The following is a 9,947-nucleotide window of genomic DNA, read 5'->3' as shown; positions in this document are numbered from 1 at the left end:
TTCCATTCTCCCAATTGGGTTACAATTCACTCTATGATATTTTCCTCTCAATTTGACACACTAGGGTTGAGCCTCTAGCCCCCTATTTATCCTAATTTTATAGGGTTAGGTCGCTTCCTATGTCGCGCTGATGGGCTAAGTGATACAACATAAAAAAAGTCCAATCTTTCTGACGCATTCTCGCTCAAGCGAGATACTCCTATTTTGAAATAGTCTTTGTCTGCATCTTTTTCCATTTTGGGACCTTCCAACTTTCTCTTTTTAGCTCAAATTATTCTCCTTTACTCCAAATCTTCAATCCTCCCTAAAAATATGCAATTAACACCAAATTTGGGAATAAAATGCTCTTATTCAAATAAAGATCATAAAAATGTAAAAATGTATAAATTCATAAATTAGGGATTATTCTATATGTAAATTAGCAATAAATCCTCATAAATGCCTATATTTTAATATGAAATATTACTGAAATTAGACATTTATCACCCATGCTTTCTGTTTTATATATACACCTTTGTAATTACTCTTTAACACACAGAGAATAATACATACTCTTTTCTTTCTATTCCCGTTAACTTTCTTTTTGTTCTTCTTTTTCTCTTAGGGTTCATCTAGCCCTTTTCTTTTCTCTGTTTTCTTTAACAGTGATTGAATCAGAGCGCCTTGTTTTCTCTAAGGGCAAGTTTCATTGTCATCTTCATATTGCTTCTTCAGCACCGATTGGACTAGGGTTATCACACATTCCACCATCTCCAAAAGGCGCTTCTCCATCTCTGTTTTGTCTCAACCGTATTATCTTTTGTAAATAAATTACATAGAAAACATATTACATTAGATAGAAAACATTGTGACTTTAAGTTGAAGGAGAGAGAAAAATAAAGAGGATTTTATTATTACTGAAAGCATGCAAAGCAGTGTATATATACACATGCGTATATAACAAAATAATAGATATTGTATGGTTTGCCTAAGTAACATTTCCTAATGGTAGGGTTAGCTTAACCATTAAATTAATTATGAAATTATGAAAGGAAGACTCATTAAGAGGCTTTATTAGAGTATTGGCAAGTTGTTGATGGCCAGGAATATATGAGAGTTGAAGTTGATCTTGTTGAAGAGAGTCTTGTAAAGTGAACATCAATATCAAAGTGTTTGGTTTTTGAGTGCATGATGGGATTAACAAGTATAATAACACCCAAATTATCATTATAGATTTTTGGTGTTGAAAAAGATACGTACAGTTCTTGAAGAAGATTACGAACCCACTTGATTTCAGTGAGTGCGGTGGCTATACTTCGACATTCTGCTTTAGTAGTACTGCGTAAGACTGTCATCTAGATCATAGCCCCAGTCAGCATCAACATAGGCAGTGATGGAAAGATTTGAAGATTGTTGGAGAAGGAGACAATGTGACCGAGTTCCAGCCAAATATCTAAGGATGCATTTGACAACTTTCCAATGGTAAAGTTGAGGATTATGAAGAAACTAACTAATTTTGTTCACATTATTACTCTGTTTGTATTCATGTATATAATGTGCATGCAGATGGACAAAGATGAAATTCCCTCGTTTGTATCTGGTCCTTTGCACGGATGTAGTTGCGAGGAAAGACGAGTGAAGGGATGCAATGTATCCTCGTTGAGTTGAAGAGAAAGTGAAACACCATAGGAAAAGCCACGTAGGATCCTTTTAATTTCCATTTTTACCCCCAAATGAGCTTGTGGTTGTGCACAGTATTTGAATAACAGGCTTTACCATTCTCAAAAATAATTTTCTTATATTAATAATAATGAAAATTATTATCAATAATAATTTTCTTAATATAATATAATATAAATTAAATTAAATAATCATGAATAATGTTAAAATTATTTAAATACATTAATTTAACTAACAAAATTAATTTAAATTAATAAACTGAAAAATAATATAATTATATTTAAATTTTTAATTTTATTTATTTATTTATTTCAATTTTACATTATTTTATTATTTTATTTATAATTATAATTTTACATTATTTTAATTCACTGAGATATACACAAAATTAATTATTATTCTTTTTTCCTTTTTTTATACACAAGGGTAAATTTGTAATCATATAATTTACACTATTAAAAATAATTCAAAATATCCTTACAACCATCACATCACTCACATACTTCAATAAACTTTTCTCACACATTCACTCTAACATACTCCAATCCAAACACCCTCAACTTTCTTCACACTTCCACTTCCTCACACCCTCAACTTTCCACTCCCCAATCTAAACAAAGCCTATAAGATAATTCAGGTCAAATGATTAAGATGTATTGGAGTCAACCGATAATAGATCTATATATAAAGGGATCATCGATAGTTGTTGTTCCATTGTTAGTGAGACGTGTAGATGATATCATGGGTTTAGGTTGTGGTTTATATGAGAGCATTCCTGATTTTTGCAGTAGGTCCCTGATGTACTATGTAAGGAACCATTAGTAGTCCAAGAAACTCTAATGCCTAGGAAGTAATGTAGACGACCAAGGTCTTTGAGTCTAAAATGTTTTTTTAATGAAGAGATTAAGAACTGTATAACGCTAAAAGAACTTTCAGTGATAAGAATGTCATTAACATAAATTAGAACAAATAATGTAATAGTGTTATCAGTTTTGATAAATAGAGAAGAATCTAATTTAGTTGAAGAAAAACCAAGGGAAGAAAGAGTAAGACTTATCTTTTGAAACCAAGAACGTGGTGCTTATTTAAACCCAAATATCGCTTTGTGAAGCTTGCATACCAATTTGAAACCACTCTGAAAACTTGGAGGTTGAAGCATGTAAACGAATTCTTGGAGATCACCATAGATAAAAGTGTTGTTGATGTCAATTTGGTTGACATGCCATTGTTTGGATAGAGATATAGTTAAAATGATGTGAATGGTTGCACGCTTAACCACGGGACTGAACGTTTCAGAGTAGTCAATTCCTGCATGTTGATGGAAGCCTTTAGCTACAAGTCTAGCTTTGTGACGTTGGAAAGATGATGTGAGTTGATTTTAGATTGTTCCATTTTAGAGGTGACACTTTATTTATGATTGAGATTTTTAACAATTATATGGTGAGACCTACGGAAGATTCCCACTGGACACGAACTTAACCAAGTGGAAGTAAGTGTGGAGGTTCACTTCCAAAGACAAAAAGGAAAATCACATAATAAGGTGACAATGATGCATAGTACGGAAATTGAAAGACATGAAAAGAAACACAATAGCATGACGGAAACCGAAATGAAGAATGAAGCAAAACAAATATGGGAAACACAAATGAAAGTGGCGTGTGGAAATGGTAAAAGAGATGAAAGGAAGAATGCTTATGGAGATGGAAGAGAGTTGGACACGCCACTTAGAGTGTGGTTCTCCAAGATGAGTGTAGAGGTCCGCCAATTGAGAGCTCTCAACTCACTCAAGACAAGACCTAATGATGGCATTTTCATGTGTTCTTCTTGAATCAAAGTAGTAAAACGTGATGCGGAAGCAATGGGTGAGTGAAGCAAAGCCCTCCTGGGAGTTGTGTTGGCTTTGAAGGTGCATGAGGAGTGTGATGTTTGAGTGGTTCGGCCAGCTCAAGGGAGAAAGGTGAAAGGATTGAAGTTTATAGCCTAGATTTCTAGGAGAAGTAAAGCTAGTGCACAAAATTGGCAGCATAACAATACTCAATTAAACTTGCAAAATACAATGAGATAGCCTTCCTATTTATAGGCCATCTTGGACGTAAAAGGTAAGCTACTTTCTAATGAAAAGAAAACAAAAATTAAATGTAAAACCTAAGCTATGTGCCATGTGCAATGACCGGCCACACTAACCTAGTTTCTAGAATGTTTCCTTCACAAAGTGCTTTCTACACTATCCTATCTACTAAGTACCCCTAATGGGCCTTTATGCAACAAAGCCTTCTTTTCCCAAACCGTAGCTTGGCTCATGTGTGTGTGAAACTAGACGGTCTAGGACTCTTCATAGATGCTCCTTATGTAGCCATGGCTAGACGCTCCCTTGTGAAGCTAGACGCTCCATTTGGAAGACTAGACGCTCCTTTGAGAGGCTAGACGCTCCTTTGTGAAGCTAGTCTTAGTCTTTTGGCTTTCATAGTGTGGTGAGCTTGGGCCCTCTTCCATCATCCCCTCCCTCTTGAAAAGGATTTGTCCTCAAATCCAATGCTTTTGCTTAGGGGAATGGTTGTGGCTGGATGGTGTCCATCATCTCCTCCTTCTTTTGAGAAGATCTATCCTCAGATCTTCAGGCTTGATCTCGGATAGCAGCATCTTGTTTCTTCAAAGCTTGTCCTCCTGGATCAAACGTCCACCTATAGAAATAATCAAATAAAGCATAGGTGTTAGTTTGCAAATTAATTTTACTAGGTTGCCATTGTTGTTTGTCTTTTGGTGTTGGCAACCTTGGACAAGATTTAATCATCTTTTGTATTTTAAAATGGTCATTTGTGGTTACTTTCTCTTGAGGCATAAATCCTATAGGAGATGGTAACAACTTAAAAGAAGAAAGATGATTGAGCACACACATAACTTTAAAAGTGGAAGTAGTTTTGTGAACTACTTGATGGTATGTTTGCTCATCTCTAAAATTGTGTGTGCACTTCATGATTATTCTAGGCATAATAGAAAGAGCTATATTTTCAAAAATATTTTGACCATGCGTTTGAGGATGGTAAGCATTTAAAGTGTGCAACTTAGTTGCAAGTTTTCCAAAGGAAATCCTCAAATCATGGTTTGCGAAAGTTGGAGCTCTATTCAATACTATGCTTGAAAATAAACCATGAAGATGTATCACTTCTCTAGAGAAGAGTTTATCCATAACCATGAAGATTGAATTAAAACCTTTTGTTGTCCTAGGGAGTTTTAAAATGAAATTTGTATCTTCCCAAGGATCATTTGCAAAAGGTGAAGGAGTATAGAGTTCATGAGACTTCACTTTAGGTGTAGTTTGAAAACATGAGTTGTACTTAAAGTAATGTCTTTGAACCTCTTTTCTCATGGGTGACAAAAGTTTTCCTCTTAAAAGCTCTAGCGTTTGATCAACTTTCTTTTGTCCCATGAGTTCTCCTTCTTGATCTATGCAAGCTTCTTGTAAGGACTTTTCTTGTGTGCTCATGCTTGCAAGTGTTCCTTTACAAAAGGAAAGGCTAGGTTGTTCAACAAGAAGCATGTTTGTAAAGGTATTTTCAATATGCTTGACTTGTTGAATGACCTTGTGGGAAGGAACACTATTCTCCCACGCCTTTTGTTTCCCAAAATTTTTTTCTTTTTCTATTTTTTCTTCATCCCTTTTGTGTTTCATTTGTATTTGGTCTTTTACCACTTGGGAATGTGGTAAAGGGCTAAGTACAAACCTTTTATGCTTGTGGATAAAAGAAATCTCGTTAGTTAGACCATTATGTGAGGTTTTCTTATCAAATTGCCATGGTCTACCTAATAAGATGTGGCAAGCTTCCATAGGTACTACATCACATAAAACATTGTCTTTGTAGTTGCCTATAGAAAACTCGATTTCCACTTGTTGGTCTACACGTAGTTCTCCATCCTCATTGATCCATTGTAAATTGTAAGGTTGTGGATGAGGAACTACTTGTAGTTGTAATTTTTCAATCAATCTAGTGCTACAACAATTGCAGCATGACCCACCATCCACAATAAGAGAGCATATATTTTCTAAAACATTGCATCTAGTATAAAAAATGTTCTCTCGTTGTGTCTCAATGGGTGCACTAGGTTGATTGTGGAGGATTCTTTGAATCATCAATAAGTCCCCCTCCAAGGGATCAATCCTTTCTCCTTCCCCTTTTTCTTGGGTACTAGGTTCATCTTCACCACTTGTGTATTCATCTTTTCCTTTTAAAAACAAAATTCTTTGGTTTGGACATTGTGCTTGCACATGCCCTCTTCCAAAACATTTAAAACATTTGGTGTCCCTAGCACGGATGTATGGGGTGGAGGGATCTTTTACTAAGGGTTTGGTAGTCTCTTTGGGTTCGTCTCTAGGTGTACTACCCTCCCTTTTAAAGTCTTTCTTGGGATAAGAGTTGGAGTAAGAACCTACCCTTTGACTTGAAGTTTTGCGTAAATTTTGTTGTTCGACTTTAATGCAAAGTTGAACCAAATCATTCAAGTCTTGATAGGGTAATAGTTCTACTCTATCCCTTATCTCAAGGTTGAGCCCACTTAGAAACCTAGATATGGTGGTGGTTTCTTCCTCTCTAATGGATGCTCTCATCATGTAGAGCTCCATTTTCTGTCTATACTCTTCCACACTTAAGTTCTTTTGTTGGAGTCTTTGGAGCTTGTCCATCAACTCCCTATGGTAGTAGGAAGGTATGTGGCGACGTCTTAGGGCTCCCCTAAGGTCATTCCAATATTCTATGGAAGGCTCCCTATGAAGACGTCGGTCTCTCTCTAAAAAGGTCCACCAATACATGGCATTGCTTTGGAAACTAAGGGTTGCTAAGGGTACCTTCCTTTCTTCACTCACCCTATGGCAAGCAAAGAGTTGCTCTACTTTCATCTCCCAATCTAGGTAGGCCTCTACATCTTCCTTACCATAGAAATGGGGTAGGTCTACCCTTACTTCCTTTGGGCTCTCTTGCTCCCTTTGTCTAGTTCTTCTAGGGGGTGGTTGGTAGTAATCATTAATTCTAAGGCTTCCCTCCCCTAGAGTTGCAATACTTTGTGATGCATGAGTATTTGTTTTTTTTTATTTTTGAGATTTTTGGGATTTCTCTTCTTGAGCTCTAGCCAACTCATTAATTTTGTTTTCATTCTCCAATTGTCTAAAAGAGATTAATTGTACCGCTTGGGATACTTCTTTTAAAAGAGTTTTCAAAGATTTTACTTCACTTTCTATAGACTTTGGAGAATGAGAAGAAGAAAACATGGCTAAAACTTTGTGTATATAGGTGTTTTACTTGGAGAAAGTTTAGGAAAGTTAGAGAAGGGAGTTTTCCAGGTAAGGGAGGTGAGTCACAATGGACTACTTAAGTACCAAGCCTTTTCCTTGCCAAAAACTTTCCTCCAATGACTTCACACAAAATTTTCTCTTAGTAGAACACTTAGAACACAAGAAGTTGAGAAATCAAAAAGCAAGAAAACTATGTAAGCTAGATATGCAGCAAAACTAGTCGGTATAGCACAAAATTAAACAATACTAAACATGCAAAACGTTTCTACCAAAACAAAAGAAATACAAGTTCAAACAAGCAACAAATTACTAAGCAAAAATGACTATGCTATTCGGCCCTAGGTGAGGCTTCTTGGACACTTTGAGCCCTTGAAGACACACTCACCGTCTAAAACGTAATTTAAAAGAGGTAATTAACAATAAACCAAGTTGTAAAGGAGATAAGAAAACCCCCTTTGTTGTTCCTCTTTTTGGTTAGTGCACTTTCTTTGTTGTCTTGATTGTTGATCTTCTAGGTGTTTGTAGTGTTTGTTTCAAGGAAGCTTGTTTCGGCCTTAGCTTTGACTCCTCCTTAGAAAGTTGGCTTTAATTCTCCAATTTCCAGCACCTATTCACAAGGGCTTAACCTTAAACCAAGTCAATTTCCATGCACATAAGCACCAAGAGAGAATTAAATTCCAGCACCCAAAATGAGAGGTCAAGAAATAAAAGCAAGAAACAAATTTAATTGAAAGAAAACAGTACCACCAAAAGGATTTATAATATGACAACTTAGAAAGAGATTCAAGAAATTAAAGCAAACAATTAAAGGTACTCAATAAAAGTTGGCACACAAAAGGAATTCCTAAAGAAAAGCACTAGATTAGATGACCAAATAAAAAAACAGCACCACTGGAAAATGTTGTGGGCCAGAAAACGTGTTTGTTCCCCGATTTATGCTGAGCTGTAATTGTAAAATTTGTTTCTGAAATTTGGATGCAAGAAAATTCAGGATCTTATCTAAATTTTGGCTTTGGAATCACCTAAAACGCATGCACCATTTTTTTTTTAATAATTTTTGCAAATTTGGTGTGCAGTTAGGCCAGCTGGAGCGCTCAAGATTTGCACTCTGATTTTGTAAGATTTATCATTTTTTTTCTGTTGCTTCTTTTGACCTCATTCTTTTTTTGTCTTTTCTATAACACCTTAAACTTGCATTTTCCAGAAAATCAGAATTTTCCTATGGGTGGAAAAAAAATTTTAAACAAAACAGCCCAGAACAGAGAGATGATACAGGGGAAATCTGGAAAACTGGAAGAAAACAGCAAGATAACCAAATTAACACAATGGAAAATGTAAGAATGGAAATTGTGTAAGAACTAAGACACAATTATGAACTCAAACTAAAAATAAAAAGCACCAAAGGATCAAAATAACAGCAGATTAAAGCAATATAAAGAGACCCAAAAGCAAGAAACAATCAAGCCAATAATAGGACTACTAAGAATTGTTGACAAATATGGATTCACATGACTTGACACAACATTTATAGATTCAGAAAATAAAGACTCAAAGCATAAAATGAAGCAATTATAAGAAAGCAATAAGGACTCAATTTCCTAAAAGAAAAACAGCCACACAATGGTGTAAGGAATCCTATCACAAGCTGCACAGAATTTGTTCAAGATCAATTGAACAATTGTGCTTTGGTTGGATCTTCCATAAGCACACCAAGAACAATTTAAAATATAAAAACAGCAAGACAAGTAAGGAATTGAAATGACAAAGATGAAATAAAGAAGAACTGAAATTAAAAGACCAAGCTACTCATCTTGAAGAACCAAAAGCTCATGATACCAAATGATGGCATTTTCATGTGTTCTTCTTGAATCAAAGTAGTAAAACGTGATGCGGAAGCAATGGGTGAGTGAAGCAAAGCCCTCCTAGGAGTTGTGTTGGCTTTGAAGGTGCATGAGGAGTGTGATGTTTGAGTGGTTCGGCCAGCTCAAGGGAGAAAGGTGAAAGGATTGAAGTTTATAGCCTAGATTTCTAGGAGAAGTAAAGCTAGTGCACAAAATTGGCAGCATAACAATACTCAATTAAACTTGCAAAATACAATGAGATAGCCTTCCTATTTATAGGCCATCTTGGACGTAAAAGGTAAGCTACTTTCTAATGAAAAGAAAACAAAAATTAAATGTAAAACCTAAGCTATGTGCCATGTGCAATGACCGGCCACACTAACCTAGTTTCTAGAATGTTTCCTTCACAAAGTGCTTTCTACACTATCCTATCTACTAAGTACCCCTAATGGGCCTTTATGCAACAAAGCCTTCTTTTCCCAAACCGTAGCTTGGCTCATGTGTGTGTGAAGCTAGACGGTCTAGGACTCTTCATAGATGTTCCTTATGTAGCCATGGCTAGACGCTCCCTTGTGAAGCTAGACGCTCCATTTGGAAGACTAGACGCTCCTTTGAGAGGCTAGACGCTCCTTTGTGAAGCTAGTCTTAGTCTTTTGGCTTTCATAGTGTGGTGAGCTTGGGCCCTCTTTGATGGAGATCAAGCCCAAGAGAACATGGAGGCCACTCATCAAGCTCAAGAAGAGGTGGAGGCACAAATGGAGGACGCCCATGGAGGTCAAAGTCCACCTCAAAGGATTACAAGAAGCATGTTCAAAGCCTTGGGAGCTAGAGGACATTTATTTTCTCTTTTTGTAGTGTCTTTAGTTGAAGGTGCTTAGAGGGAAACCTTAGAAACCTCTTTTGTTATAGCATCTTTTAGGTTTTAGTTAGGAGCTTTAGGGGGGTGTATTAGTAGATAGGTGTAGGAGTAGAATAGGGGGTGCCAAAGTGAAGGAAAGGATCACACCTTCCTTGCTTTGCAAATTAGCGCCGGTTCTAGATGGTTTTGGGAGGGAATTTTGAATTGTTTAGCTTTCATTTTTCAGCACCTTAGGCTATAAATAGAGGTGCCTTCCTTGTAAAATTGAGATTTGAATTCATCTAAAGAAACTATACTCAAAATT

Source organism: Phaseolus vulgaris, chromosome 3 (assembly GCF_051622355.1).
Source record: "Phaseolus vulgaris cultivar YP4 chromosome 3, ASM5162235v1, whole genome shotgun sequence".
Lineage (NCBI taxonomy): Eukaryota > Viridiplantae > Streptophyta > Magnoliopsida > Fabales > Fabaceae > Phaseolus > Phaseolus vulgaris.
The sequence above is the reverse complement of the archived record's forward strand: the minus strand, read 5'-3'. Positions refer to the sequence as shown.